Genomic DNA, 14180 nt, shown 5'->3' on the forward strand with positions numbered 1-14180 from the left:
TCTACAAGTACTTATGTCGTCATTGTGCCTTTTGTTTTCAATTCCGATGCAAATTCTGTGTTTCATCGTCAATAAGGTCAGAGGGATACAGTAAACCTGAAGTGAAGCATCGGTATCTATAACTAGTGTCACATGAATGGTTTAAAACATATTCAGTAAGAAGAGTCAGTCTTCTTGTACTTAAGTCGGCATTGTGCGTTTAGTATTTAATTCCGATGCAATTTCTGTGCTTCAACGTCAATAAGAAGGTCCAAGGGATACAGTATACCTGAAAGGCATCGGAATCTATAACTAGTTTCACAGAAATGGTTCAAAACATTGATAGTAAGAAGAGTCATCTTTCTTGTACTTAAGTCGGCATTGTGCCCTATTCAATTTAATTCCGATGCAATTACTGTGTTTCATCGTCAATAAGAAGGTCAGAGGGATACAGTAAACCTGAAGTGAAGCATCGGAATTTCTAACTAGTGTCACAGGAATGGTTCAAAACATTGTCAGGAGGAAGAGTTAGTCTTCTTGTACTTAAGTCGGCATTGTGCCTTTTGTATTTAATTCCGATGCAATATCTGTGTTTCATTGTCAATAAGAAGGTCCAAGGGATACAATAAACCTGAAGTGCAGCATCGGAATCTGTAACTAGCGTCACAGGAATGGTTCAAAACATAGATAGTAAGAAGAGTCATCTTTCTTGTACTTAAGTCGGCATTGTGCCCTATTCAATTTAATTCCGATGCAATTACTGTGTTTCATCGTCAATAAGAAGGTCAGAGGGATACAGAAAACCTGAAGTGAAGCATTTGAATTCATAACCAGTGTCTTAGGAATGGTTCAAAACGTAGACAGTAAGAAAGGTCAGTCTTCTTGTACTTAAGTCGGCATTGTGCTATTGTATTTAATTCCGATGCAATTTCTGTGTTTCATCGTCAATAAGAAGGTCCTAGGGATAAAGTAAACCTGAAGTGGAGCATCGGAATCTATAAATAGTGTCACAGGAATGTTTTAAATCATAGACAGTTGGAAGAGTCAGTCTACAAGTACTTAAGTGGTCATTGTGCCTTTTGTATTCAATTCCGATGCAAATTCTGTGTTTCATCGTCAATAAGAGGGTCAGAGTGATAGAGTTAACCAGAAGTGAAGCATCGGAATCTATAACTAGTGTCACAGGAATGGTTCAAACCATAGACAGTAGGAAGAGTCAGTCTTCTTGTACTTAAGTCGGCATTGTGCCTTTCGTATTTAATTCCGATGCAATTTCTGTGTTTCATCGTCAATAAGAAGGTCAGAGGGATACAGTAAACCTGAAGAGAAGCTTCGGAATCTGTAACTAGCGTCACAGGAATGGTTCAAAACGTTGACAGTAAGAAGAGTCAGTCTACTTGTACTTAAGTCGGCATTGTGCCTTTTCTATTTAATTCCGATGCAATTTCTGTGTTTCATCGTCAATAAGAAGGTCAGAGGGATACAGTAAATCTGAAGTGAAGCATCGGAATCTATAACTAGTGTCACAGGAATGGTTCAAATCATAGTCAGTGAGAAGAATCAGTCTTCTTGTACTTAAGTCGGCATTGTGTTTTTTCTAATTAATTCCGATGCAAGTTCAGTGTTTCAACGTCAATAAGAACGTCCAAGGGATGCAGGGAACCTGAAGTGAAGCATCGGAATCTGTAACTAGTGTCACAGGAATGGTTCAAATCATAGACTTTAGGAAGAGTCAGTCTTCTTGTACTTAAGTCGGCATTGTGCCTTTTCTATTTAATTCCGATGCAATTTCTGTGTTTCATCGTCAATAAGAAGGTCAGAGGGATACAGTAAACCTGAAGTGAAGTATCGGAATGTATAACTAGTGTCACAGGAATGGTTCAAAACAAAGACAGTAGGAAGAGTCAGTCTTCTTGTACTTATGTCGGCATTGTGCCTTTTCTATTTAATTCAGATGCAATTTCTGTGTTTCATCGTCAATAAGAAGGTCAGACGGATACAGTAAACCTGAAGTGAAGCATCGGAATTTGTAACTAGCGTCACAGGAATGGTTCATAACATAGACAGTCAGAAGAGTCAGTCTTCTTGTACTTTAGTCGGCATTGTGCCTTTTCTATTTAATTCCGACGTAATTTCTGTGTTTCATCGTCTATAAGAAGGTCCGAGGGATACAGTAAACCTGAAGTGAAGCATCTGAATCTATAACTAGTTTCACAGGAAAGGTTCAAAGCATAGACAGTATGAAGAGTAAGTCTTCTTGTACTTAAGTCGGCATTGTGCCTTTTCTATTTAATTCGCATGCAATTTCTGTGTTTCATCGTCAATAAGAAGGTCCCAGGGATACATTAAACCTGAAGTGAAGCATCGGAATCTATATCTAGTGTCACAGGAATGGTTCAAAACATAGAAGGTAAGGAGAGTCACACTTCTTGTACTTAAGTCGGCATTGTGCCTTTCGTATTTAATTCACATGCAATTTCTGTGTTTCATCGTCAATAAGAAGGTCCAAGGGATACAGGAAACCTGAAGTGGAGCATCGGAATCTATAACTAGTTTCACAGCAATGGTTCAAAGCATAGACAGTAGGAAAGGTCAGTCCTCTTGTATTTAAGTCGGTATTTTGCCTTTTGTATTTCATTCCGATGAAATTTCTGTGTTTCATCGTCAATAAGAAGGTCCAAGGGATACAGTAAACCAGAGGTGAAGCATCGGAATCTATAACTAGTGTCACAGGAATGGTTCAACACATAGACAGAAAGAAGAATCAGTCTTCTTGTACTTAAGTCGGCATTATGCCCTTTTCAATTTCATTCCGATTCAATTACTGTGTTTCATCGTCAATAAGAAGGTCAGAGGTATACAGTAAACCTGACGTGAAGCCTCGGTATCTGTAACTAGCGTCACAGGAATGGTTCAAAACATAGACAGTAAGAAGAGTCAGTCTTCTTGTGCTTAAGTCTACATTGTGCCTTTTCTATTTAATTCCGATGCAATTTCAGTGTTTCAACGTCAATAAGAACGTCCAAGGGATCCAGTAAACCTGAAGTGAAGCATCGGAATATATAACTAGTGTCACAGGAATGGTTCATTACATAGACAGTAGGAAGAGTCAGTCTTCTTGTACTTAAGTCGGCATTGTGCCTTTTCTATTTAATTCCGATGCAATTTCTGTGTTTCATCGTCAATAAGAAGGTCCAAGGGATACAGTAATCCTAAAATGAAGCATCGGAATCTATAACTAGTGTCACAGGAATGTTTCAAAACATAGACAGAAGGAAGAGTCAGTCTACATGTACTTAAGTCGGCATTGTGCCTTTTGCATTTAATTCCGATGCAAATTCTGTGTTTCATCGTCAGTAAGAAGGTCAGCGGGATACAGTAAACCTGAAGTGAAGCATCGCAACCTATAACTAGTGCCACATGAATGGTTCAAATCATAGTCAGTATGAAGAGTCAGTCTTCTTGTACTTAAGTTGGCATTGTTCCTTTTGTATTTAATTCCGATGCAATTTCTGTGTTTCATCGTCAATAAGAAGGTCACAGGGATACAGTAAACCTGAAGTGAAGCAACGGAATCTATAACTAGTGTCAAATGAATGGTTCAAATCATAGTCAGAAAGAAGAGTCAGTCTTCTTGTACTTGAGTTGGCATTGTGCCTTTTCTGTTTAATTCCGATGCAAATTCTGTGTTTCATCGTCAATAAGAAGGTCAGAGGGATACAGTATACCTGAATTGAATCATCGGATTCTAAAACTAGTCTCACAGGAATGGTTCAAATCATAGTCAGTGATAAGAGTCAGTCTTCTTGTACTTAAGTCGGCATTGTGCTTTTTCTATTTAATTCCGATGCAATTTCAGTGTTTCAATGTCAATAAGAACGTCCAAGGGATCCAGTAAACCCGAAGTGAAGTATCGGAATCTATATCTAGTGTCACAGGAATGGTTCAAAACAGAGACAGTAAGGAGAGCCAGTCTTCTTGTACTTAAGTCTGCATTGTGCCATTTGTGTTTAATTCCGATGCAATTTCTGTGTTTCATCGTCAATAAGAAGGTCAGAGGGATACAGTAAACCTGAAGTGAAGCATCGGAACCTATAAATAGTGTCACAGGAATGGTTCAAAACATAGACTGTAGGAAGAGTATGTCTTCTTGTACTTAGGTCGGCATTGTGCCTTTCCTATTTAATTCAGATGCTCTTTCTGTCTTTCATCGTCAATAAGAAGGTCCAAGGGATACAGTAAACCTGAAATGAAGCATCGGAATCTATAACTAGTGTCACAGGAATGGTTCAAAACATAGAGAGTAAGAATAGTCAGTCTTCTTGTACTTAAGTCGGCATTATGCCCTTTTCAATATAAATCCGATGCAATTACTGTGTTTCATCGTCAATACGATAGTCAGAGGGATACAGTAAACCTGAAGTAAAGCATCGGAATCTCTAACTAGTGTCACAGGAATGGTTCAAAACATAGTCAGTAAGAAGAGTCAGTCTTCTTGTACTTATGTCGGCATTGTGCCTTTTGTAAATTCCGATGCAATATCTGTGTTTCATCGTCAATAAGAAGGTCCAAGCTATACAGTAAACCTGAAGTGAAGCATCGGAATCTGTAACTAGCGTCACAGGAATGGTTCAAAACATAGACAGTAAGAAGAGTCAGTCTTCTTGTACTTAGGTCGGCATTGTGCATTTTCTATTTAATTCCGATGCAATTTCTGTGTTTCATCGTCAGTAAGAAGGTCATAGGGATACAGAAAACCTGAAGTGAAGCATCGGAATTTGTAACTAGTGTCGCAGGAATGGTTCAAAACATTGTCAGAAAGAAGAGTCAGTCTTCTAGTACTTAAGTCGGCATTGTGCATTTTCTATTTAATTCCGATGCAATTTCTGTGTTTCATCGTCAATATGGTCAGAGGGATACAGTAAACCTGAAGTGAAGCATCGGAATCTATAACTAGTGTCACAGGAATGGTTCAAATCATAGTCAGTAAGAAGAGTCAGTCTTCTTGTACTTAAGTCGGCATTGTGCTTTTTCTATTTAATTCCGATGCAATTGCAGTGTTTCATCGTCAATAAGAACGTCCAAGGGATACAGTAAAACTGAAGTGTAGCATCGGAATCTATAATTAGTGTCACAGGAATGGTTCAAATCATAGACAGTAGGAAGAGTCAGTCTTCTTGTACTTAAGTCGGCATTCTGCCTTTTCTATTTCATTCCGATACAATTTCTGTGTTTCTTCGTCAATAAGTAGGTCAGAGGGATACAGCAAACCTGAAGTGAAGTATCGGAATCTGTAACTAGCGTCACAGGAATGGTTCAAAACATAGATGGTCAGAAGAGTCAGTCTTCTTGTACTTAAGTCGGCATTGTGACTTTTCTATTTAATTCCGATGCAATTTCTGTGTTTCATCGTCAATAAGAAGGTCCAAGGGATACAGTAAACGTGAAGTGAAGCATCGGAATCTATAACAAGTGTCACATTAATGGTTCAAAACATAGACAAAAAGAAGAGTCAGTCTTCTTGTACGTAAGTGGACATTGTGCCTTTTCTATTTAATTCCGATGCAATTTCTGTGTTTCATCGTCAATAAGAAGGTCCAAGGGATACAGTAAACCAGAAATGAAGCATCGGAATCTATAACTAGTGTCACAGGAATGTTTCAAAACATAGACAGAAGGAAGAGTCAGTCTACATGTACTTAAGTTGGCGTTGTGCCTTTTGTATTTAATTCCGATGCAATTTCTGTGTTTCATCGTCAATATGAAGGTCAGCGGGATACAGTAAACCTGAAGTGAAGCATCGGAACCTATAACTAGTGCCACAGGAATGGTTCAAAACATAGTCAGTAAGAAGAGTCAGTCTTCTTGTACTTAAGTTGGCATTGTGCCTTTTGGATTTAATTCCGATGCAATTTCAGTGTTTCATCGTTAATAATAAGGTCAGAGGGATACAGTAAATCTGAAGTGTAGCATCACAATCTATAACTATTGTCACAGAAATGGTTCAAAACATAGACAGTAGGAAGAGTCAGTCTTCTTGTACTTAAGTCGGCATTATGCCCTTTTCAATTTAATTCCGATGCAATTACTGTGTTTCATCGTCAATAAGATGGTCAGAGGGATACAGTAAACCTGAACTGAAGCATCGGAATCTATAACTAGTGTCACAGGAATGGTTCAAAACATAGTCAGTAAGAAGAGTCAGTCTTCTTGTACTAAAGTCGGTATTGTGCCTTTTGTATTTAATTCCAATGCGATATCTGTGTTTCATCGTCAATAAGAAGGTCCAAGGGATACAGTAAACCTGAAGTGAAGCATCGGTATCTGTAACTAGCGTCACAGGAATGGTTCAAAACATAGACAGTGAGAAGAGTCAGTCTTCTTGTACTCAAGTCGGCATTGTGCATTATCTATTTAATTCCGATGCAATTTCTGTGTTTCATCGTCAACAAGAAGGTCAGAGGGATATAGTAAACCTAAGTGAAGCATCGGAATGTATAACTAGTGTCACAGGAATGGTTCAAAACATATTCAGAAAGAAGAGTCAGTCCTCTTGTACTTAAGTCGGCATTGTGCATTTTCTATTTAATTCCGATGCAATTTCTGTGTTTCATCGTCAATAAGAAGGTCAGAGGGATACAGTGAACCTGAAGTGAAGCATCGGAATCTATAAGTAGTGTCACAGGAATGGTTCAAATCGTAGTCAGTAAGAAGAGTCAGTCTTCTTGTACTTAAGTCGACATTGTGCTTTTTCTATTTAATTCCGATCCAATTGCAGTGTTTCATCGTCAATAAGAACGTCTAAGGGATACAGTAACCCTGAAATGAAGCATCGGAATCTATAACTAGTGTCACAGGAATGGTTCAAAACATAGTCAATATGAAGAGTCAGTCTTCTTGTACTTACGTCGGCATTGTGCTTTTTCTATTAAATTCCGATGCAATTTCAGTGTTTCATCGTCAATAAGAACGTCCAAGGGATACAGTAAACCTGAAGTGAAGTATCGGAATCTGTAACTAGCGTCACAGGAATGGTTCAAATCATAGACAGTGAGAATAGTCAGTCTTCTTGTACTTAGGTCGGCATTGTGCATTTTCTATTTAATTCCGATGCAATTTCTGTTTCATCGTCAATAAGAAGGTCATAGGGATACAGAAATATTGAAGTGAAGCATCGGAATTTGTAACTAGTGTCACAGGAATGGTTCAAAACCTAGTCAGAAAGAAGAGTCAGTCTTCTAGTACTTAAGTCGGCATTGTGCATTTTCTATTTAATTCCGATGCAATTTCTGTGTTTCATCGTCAATAAGAAAGTCAGAGGGATACAGTAAACCTGAAGTGAAGCATCGGAGTCTATAACTAGTGTCACAGGAATGGTTCAAATCATAGTCAGTAAGAAGAGTCAGTCTTCTTGTACTTAAGTCGACATTGTGCTTTTTCCATTTAAATCCGATGCAATTGCAGTGTTTCATCGTCAATAAGAACGTCCAAGGGATACAGTAAACCTGAAGTGAAGCATCGGAATCTGTAACTAGCGTCACAGGAATGGTTCAAAACATAGACAGTAAGAAGTGTAAGTCTTCTTGTACTTTGGTCGGCATTGTGCCTTTCCTATTTAATTCAGATGCTCTTTCTGTGTTTCATCGTCAATAAGAAGATCAGAGGGATACAGTAAACCTGAAGTGAAGCATCGGAATCTATAAATAGTGTCACAGGAATGTTTCAAAACATAGACTGTAGGAAGAGTATGTCTTCTTGTACTTAGGTCGGGATTGTGCCTTTCCTATTTAATTCAGATGCTCTTTCTGTGTTTCATCGTCGATACGAAGGTCCAAGGGATACAGTAAACCTGAAATGAAGCATCGGAATCTATAACTAGTGTCACAGGAATGGTTCAAAACATTGAGAGTAAGAATAGTCAGTCTTCTTGTACTTAAGTCGGCATTATGCCCTTTTCAATATAATTCCGAAGCAATTACTGTGTTTCATCGTCAATACGAAAGTCAGAGGGATACAGTAAACCTGAAGTGAAGCATCGGAATCTCTAACTAGTGTCACAGGAATGGTTGAAAACATAGTCAGTAAGAAGAGTCAGTCTTCTTGTACTTATGTCGGCATTGTGCCTTTTGTAAATTCCGATGCAATATCTGTGTTTCATCGTCAATAAGAAGGTCCAAGCTATACAGTAAACCTGAAGTGAAGCATCGGAATCTGTAACTAGCGTCACAGGAATGGTTCAAAACATAGACAGTAAGAAGAGTCAGTCTTCTTGTACTTAGGTCGGCATTGTGCATTTTCTATTTAATTCCGATGCAATTTCTGTGTTTCATCGTCAGTAAGAAGGTCATAGGGATACAGAAAACCTGAAGTGAAGCATCGGAATTTGTAACTAGTGTCGCAGGAATGGTTCAAAACATTGTCAGAAAGAAGAGTCAGTCTTCTAGTACTTAAGTCGGCATTGTGCATTTTCTATTTAATTCCGATGCAATTTCTGTGTTTCATCGTCAATATGGTCAGAGGGATACAGTAAACCTGAAGTGAAGCATCGGAATCTATAACTAGTGTCACAGGAATGGTTCAAATCATAGTCAGTAAGAAGAGTCAGTCTTCTTGTACTTAAGTCGGCATTGTGCTTTTTCTATTTAATTCCGATGCAATTGCAGTGTTTCATCGTCAATAAGAACGTCCAAGGGATACAGTAAAACTGAAGTGTAGCATCGGAATCTATAATTAGTGTCACAGGAATGGTTCAAAGCATAGACAGTAGGAAGAGTCAGTCTTCTTGTACTTAAGTCGGCATTCTGCCTTTTCTATTTCATTCCGATACAATTTCTGTGTTTCTTCGTCAATAAGTAGGTCAGAGGGATACAGCAAACCTGAAGTGAAGTATCGGAATCTGTAACTAGCGTCACAGGAATGGTTCAAAACATAGATGGTCAGAAGAGTCAGTCTTCTTGTACTTAAGTCGGCATTGTGACTTTTCTATTTAATTCCGATGCAATTTCTGTGTTTCATCGTCAATAAGAAGGTCCAAGGGATACCGTAAACGTGAAGTGAAGCATCGGAATCTATAACAAGTGTCACATTAATGGTTCAAAACATAGACAAAAAGAAGAGTCAGTCTTCTTGTACGTAAGTGGACATTGTGCCTTTTCTATTTAATTCCGATGCAATTTCTGTGTTTCATCGTCAATAAGAAGGTCCAAGGGATACAGTAAACCAGAAATGAAGCATCGGAATCTATAACTAGTGTCACAGGAATGTTTCAAAACATAGACAGAAGGAAGAGTCAGTCTACATGTACTTAAGTTGGCGTTGTGCCTTTTGTATTTATTTCCGATGCAATTTCTGTGTTTCATCGTCAATAAGAAGGTCAGCGGGATACAGTAAACCTGAAGTGAAGCATCGGAACCTATAACTAGTGCCACAGGAATGGTTCAAAACATAGTCAGTAAGAAGAGTCAGTCTTCTTGTACTTAAGTTGGCATTGTGCCTTTTGGATTTAATTCCGATGCAATTTCAGTGTTTCATCGTTAATAATAAGGTCAGAGGGATACAGTAAATCTGAAGTGTAGCATCACAATCTATAACTATTGTCACAGAAATGGTTCAAAACATAGACAGTAGGAAGAGTCAGTCTTCTTGTACTTAAGTCGGCATTATGCCCTTTTCAATTTAATTCCGATGCAATTACTGTGTTTCATCGTCAATAAGATGGTCAGAGGGATACAGTAAACCTGAACTGAAGCATCGGAATCTATAACTAGTGTCACAGGAATGGTTCAAAACATAGTCAGTAAGAAGAGTCAGTCTTCTTGTACTAAAGTCGGTATTGTGCCTTTTGTATTTAATTCCAATGCGATATCTGTGTTTCATCGTCAATAAGAAGGTCCAAGGGATACAGTAAACCTGAAGTGAAGCATCGGTATCTGTAACTAGCGTCACAGGAATGGTTCAAAACATAGACAGTGAGAAGAGTCAGTCTTCTTGTACTCAAGTCGGCATTGTGCATTATCTATTTAATTCCGATGCAATTTCTGTGTTTCATCGTCAACAAGAAGGTCAGAGGGATATAGTAAACCTAAGTGAAGCATCGGAATGTATAACTAGTGTCACAGGAATGGTTCAAAACATATTCAGAAAGAAGAGTCAGTCCTCTTGTACTTAAGTCGGCATTGTGCATTTTCTATTTAATTCCGATGCAATTTCTGTGTTTCATCGTCAATAAGAAGGTCAGAGGGATACAGTGAACCTGAAGTGAAGCATCGGAATCTATAAGTAGTGTCACAGGAATGGTTCAAATCGTAGTCAGTAAGAAGAGCCAGTCTTCTTGTACTTAAGTCGACATTGTGCTTTTTCTATTTAATTCCGATCCAATTGCAGTGTTTCATCGTCAATAAGAACGTCCAAGGGATACAGTAACCCTGAAATGAAGCATCGGAATCTATAACTAGTGTCACAGGAATGGTTCAAAACATAGTCAATATGAAGAGTCAGTCTTCTTGTACTTACGTCGGCATTGTGCTTTTTCTATTAAATTCCGATGCAATTTCAGTGTTTCATCGTCAATAAGAACGTCCAAGGGATACAGTAAACCTGAAGTGAAGTATCGGAATCTGTAACTAGCGTCACAGGAATGGTTCAAATCATAGACAGTGAGAATAGTCAGTCTTCTTGTACTTAGGTCGGCATTGTGCATTTTCTATTTAATTCCGATGCAATTTCTGTTTCATCGTCAATAAGAAGGTCATAGGGATACAGAAATCCTGAAGTGAAGCATCGGAATTTGTAACTAGTGTCACAGGAATGGTTCAAAACCTAGTCAGAAAGAAGAGTCAGTCTTCTAGTACTTAAGTCGGCATTGTGCATTTTCTATTTAATTCCGATGCAATTTCTGTGTTTCATCGTCAATAAGAAAGTCAGAGGGATACAGTAAACCTGAAGTGAAGCATCGGAGTCTATAACTAGTGTCACAGGAATGGTTCAAATCATAGTCAGTAAGAAGAGTCAGTCTTCTTGTACTTAAGTCGACATTGTGCTTTTTCCATTTAAATCCGATGCAATTGCAGTGTTTCATCGTCAATAAGAACGTCCAAGGGATACAGTAAACCTGAAGTGAAGCATCGGAATCTGTAACTAGCGTCACAGGAATGGTTCAAAACATAGACAGTAAGAAGTGTAAGTCTTCTTGTACTTTGGTCGGCATTGTGCCTTTCCTATTTAATTCAGATGCTCTTTCTGTGTTTCATCGTCAATAAGAAGATCAGAGGGATACAGTAAACCTGAAGTGAAGCATCGGAATCTATAAATAGTGTCACAGGAATGTTTCAAAACATAGACTGTAGGAAGAGTATGTCTTCTTGTACTTAGGTCGGCATTGTGCCTTTCCTATTTAATTCAGATGCTCTTTCTGTGTTTCATCGTCGATACGAAGGTCCAAGGGATACAGTAAACCTGAAATGAAGCATCGGAATCTATAACTAGTGTCACAGGAATGGTTCAAAACATTGAGAGTAAGAATAGTCAGTCTTCTTGTACTTAAGTCGGCATTATGCCCTTTTCAATATAATTCCGAAGCAATTACTGTGTTTCATCGTCAATACGAAAGTCAGAGGGATACAGTAAACCTGAAGTGAAGCATCGGAATCTCTAACTAGTGTCACAGGAATGGTTGAAAACATAGTCAGTAAGAAGAGTCAGTCTTCTTGTACTTATGTCGGCATTGTGCCTTTTGTAAATTCAGATGCAATATCTGTGTTTCATCGTCAATAAGAAGGTCCAAGCTATACAGTAAACCTGAAGTGAAGCATCGGAATTTGTAACTAGTGTCACAGGAATGGTTCAAATCATAGTCAGTAAGATGAGTCAGTCTTCTTGTACTTAAGTCGGCATTGTGCTTTTTCTATTTAATTCTGATGCAATTTTTGTGTTTCATCGTCAATAAGAACGTCCAAGGGATACAGTAAACCTGAAGTGAAGCATCGGAATCTCTAACTAGTGTCACAGGAATGGTTCAAAACATAGTCAGTAAGAAGAGTCAGTCTTCTTGTACTTATGTCGGCATTGTGAATTTTGTAAATTCCGATGCAATATCTGTGTTTCATCGTCAATAAGAAGGTCCAAGCTATACAGTAAACCTGAAGTGAAGCATCGGAATCTGTAACTAGCGTTACAGGAATGGTTCAAAACATAGACAGTAAGAAGAGTCAGTCTTCCTGTACTTAGGTCGGCATTGTGCATTTTCTATTTAATTCCGATGCAATTTCTGTTTCATCGTCAATAAGAAGGCCATAGGGATACAGAAATCCTGAAGTGAAGCATCGGAATTTGTAACTAGTGTCACAGGAATGGTTCAAAACCTAGTCAGAAAGAAGAGTCAGTCTTCTAGTACTTAAGTCGGCATTGTGCATTTTCTATTTAATTCCGATGCAATTTCAGTGTTTCATCGTCAATAAGAACGTCCAAGGGATACAGTAAACCTGAAGTGAAGCATCGGAATCTATAATTAGTGTCACAGGAATGGTTCAAAGCATAGACAGTAGGAAGAGTCAGTCTTCTTGTACTTAAGTCGGCATTCAGCCTTTTCTATTTCATTCCGATACAATTTCTGTGTTTCATCGTCAATAAGAAGGTCAGAGGGATACAGTAAACCTGAAGTGAAGTATCGGAATCTGTAACTAGCGTCACAGGAATGGTTCAAAACATAGGCAGTCAGAAGAGTCAGTCTTCTTGTACTTAAGTCAGCATTGTGCCTTTTCTATTTAATTCCGATGCAATTTCTGTGTTACATCGTCAATAAGAAGGTCCAAGGGATACAGTAAACGTGAAGTGAAGCATCGGAATCTATAACTAGTGTCACAGGAATGGTTCAAAACATAGACAGAAAGAAGAGTCCGTCTTCTTGTACGTAAGTGGACATTGTGCCTTTTCTATTTAATTCCGATGCAATTTCTGTGTTTCATCGTCAATAAGAAGGTCCAAGGGATACAGTAAACCAGAAATGAAGCATTGGAATCTATAACTAGTGTCACAGGAATGTTTCAAAAGATAGACAGAAGGAAGAGTCAGTCTACGTGTACTTAAGTTGGCATTGTGCCTTTTGTATTGAATTCCGATGCAATTTCTGTGTTTCATCGTCATAAGAAGGTCAGCGGGATACAGTAAACCTGAAGTGAAGCATCGCAACCAATAACTAGTGCCACAGGAATGGTTCAAAACATAGTCAGTAAGAAGAGTCAGTCTTCTTGTACTTAAGTTGGCATTGTGCCTTTTGTATTTAATTCCGATGCAATTTCTGTGTTTCATCGTCAATAAGAAGGTCAGAGGGATACAGTAAATCTGAAGTGTAGCATCGGAATCTATAACTAGTGTCACAGGAATGGTTCAAAACATAGACAGTAGGAAGAGTCAGTCTTCTTGTACTTAAGTCGGCATTATGCCCTTTTCAATTTAATTCCGATGCAATTACTGTGTTTCATCGTCAATAAGATGTTCAGAGGGGTACAGTAAACCTGAAGTGAAGCTTCGGAATCTATAACTAGTGTCACAGGAATGGTTCAAAACATAGTCAGTAAGAAGAGTCAGTCTTCATGTACTTAAGTCGGTATTGTGCCTTTTGTATTTAATTCCAATGCAATATCTGTGTTTCATCGTCAATAAGAAGGTCCAAGGGATACAGTAAACCTGAAGTGAAGCATCGGAATCTGTAACTAGCGTCACAGGAATTGTTCAAAACATAGACAGTGAGAAGAGTCAGTCTTCTTGTACTCAAGTCGGCATTGTGCATTATCTATTTAATTCCGATGCAATTTCTGTGTTTCATCGTCAATAAGAAGGTCAGAGGGATACAGTAAACCTAAGTGAAGCATCGGAATGTATAACTAGTGTCACAGGAATGGTTCAAAACATATTCAGAAAGAAGAGTCAGTCTTCTGGTACTTAAGTCGGCATTGTGCATTTTCTATTTAATTCCGATGCAATTTCTGTGTTTCATCGTCAATAAGAAGGTCAGAGGGATACAGTGAACCTGAAGTGAAGCATCGGAATCTATAACTAGTGTCACAGGATGGTTCAAATCATAGTCAGTAAGAAGAGTCAGTCTTCTTGTACTTAAGTCGACATTGTGCTTTTTCCATTTAATTCCGATGCAATTGCAGTGTTTCATCGTCAATAAGAAGATCCAAGGGATACAGTAAACCTGA

This window comes from Schistocerca piceifrons, unplaced genomic scaffold, assembly GCF_021461385.2.
Source record: "Schistocerca piceifrons isolate TAMUIC-IGC-003096 unplaced genomic scaffold, iqSchPice1.1 HiC_scaffold_1544, whole genome shotgun sequence".
NCBI lineage: Eukaryota > Metazoa > Arthropoda > Insecta > Orthoptera > Acrididae > Schistocerca > Schistocerca piceifrons.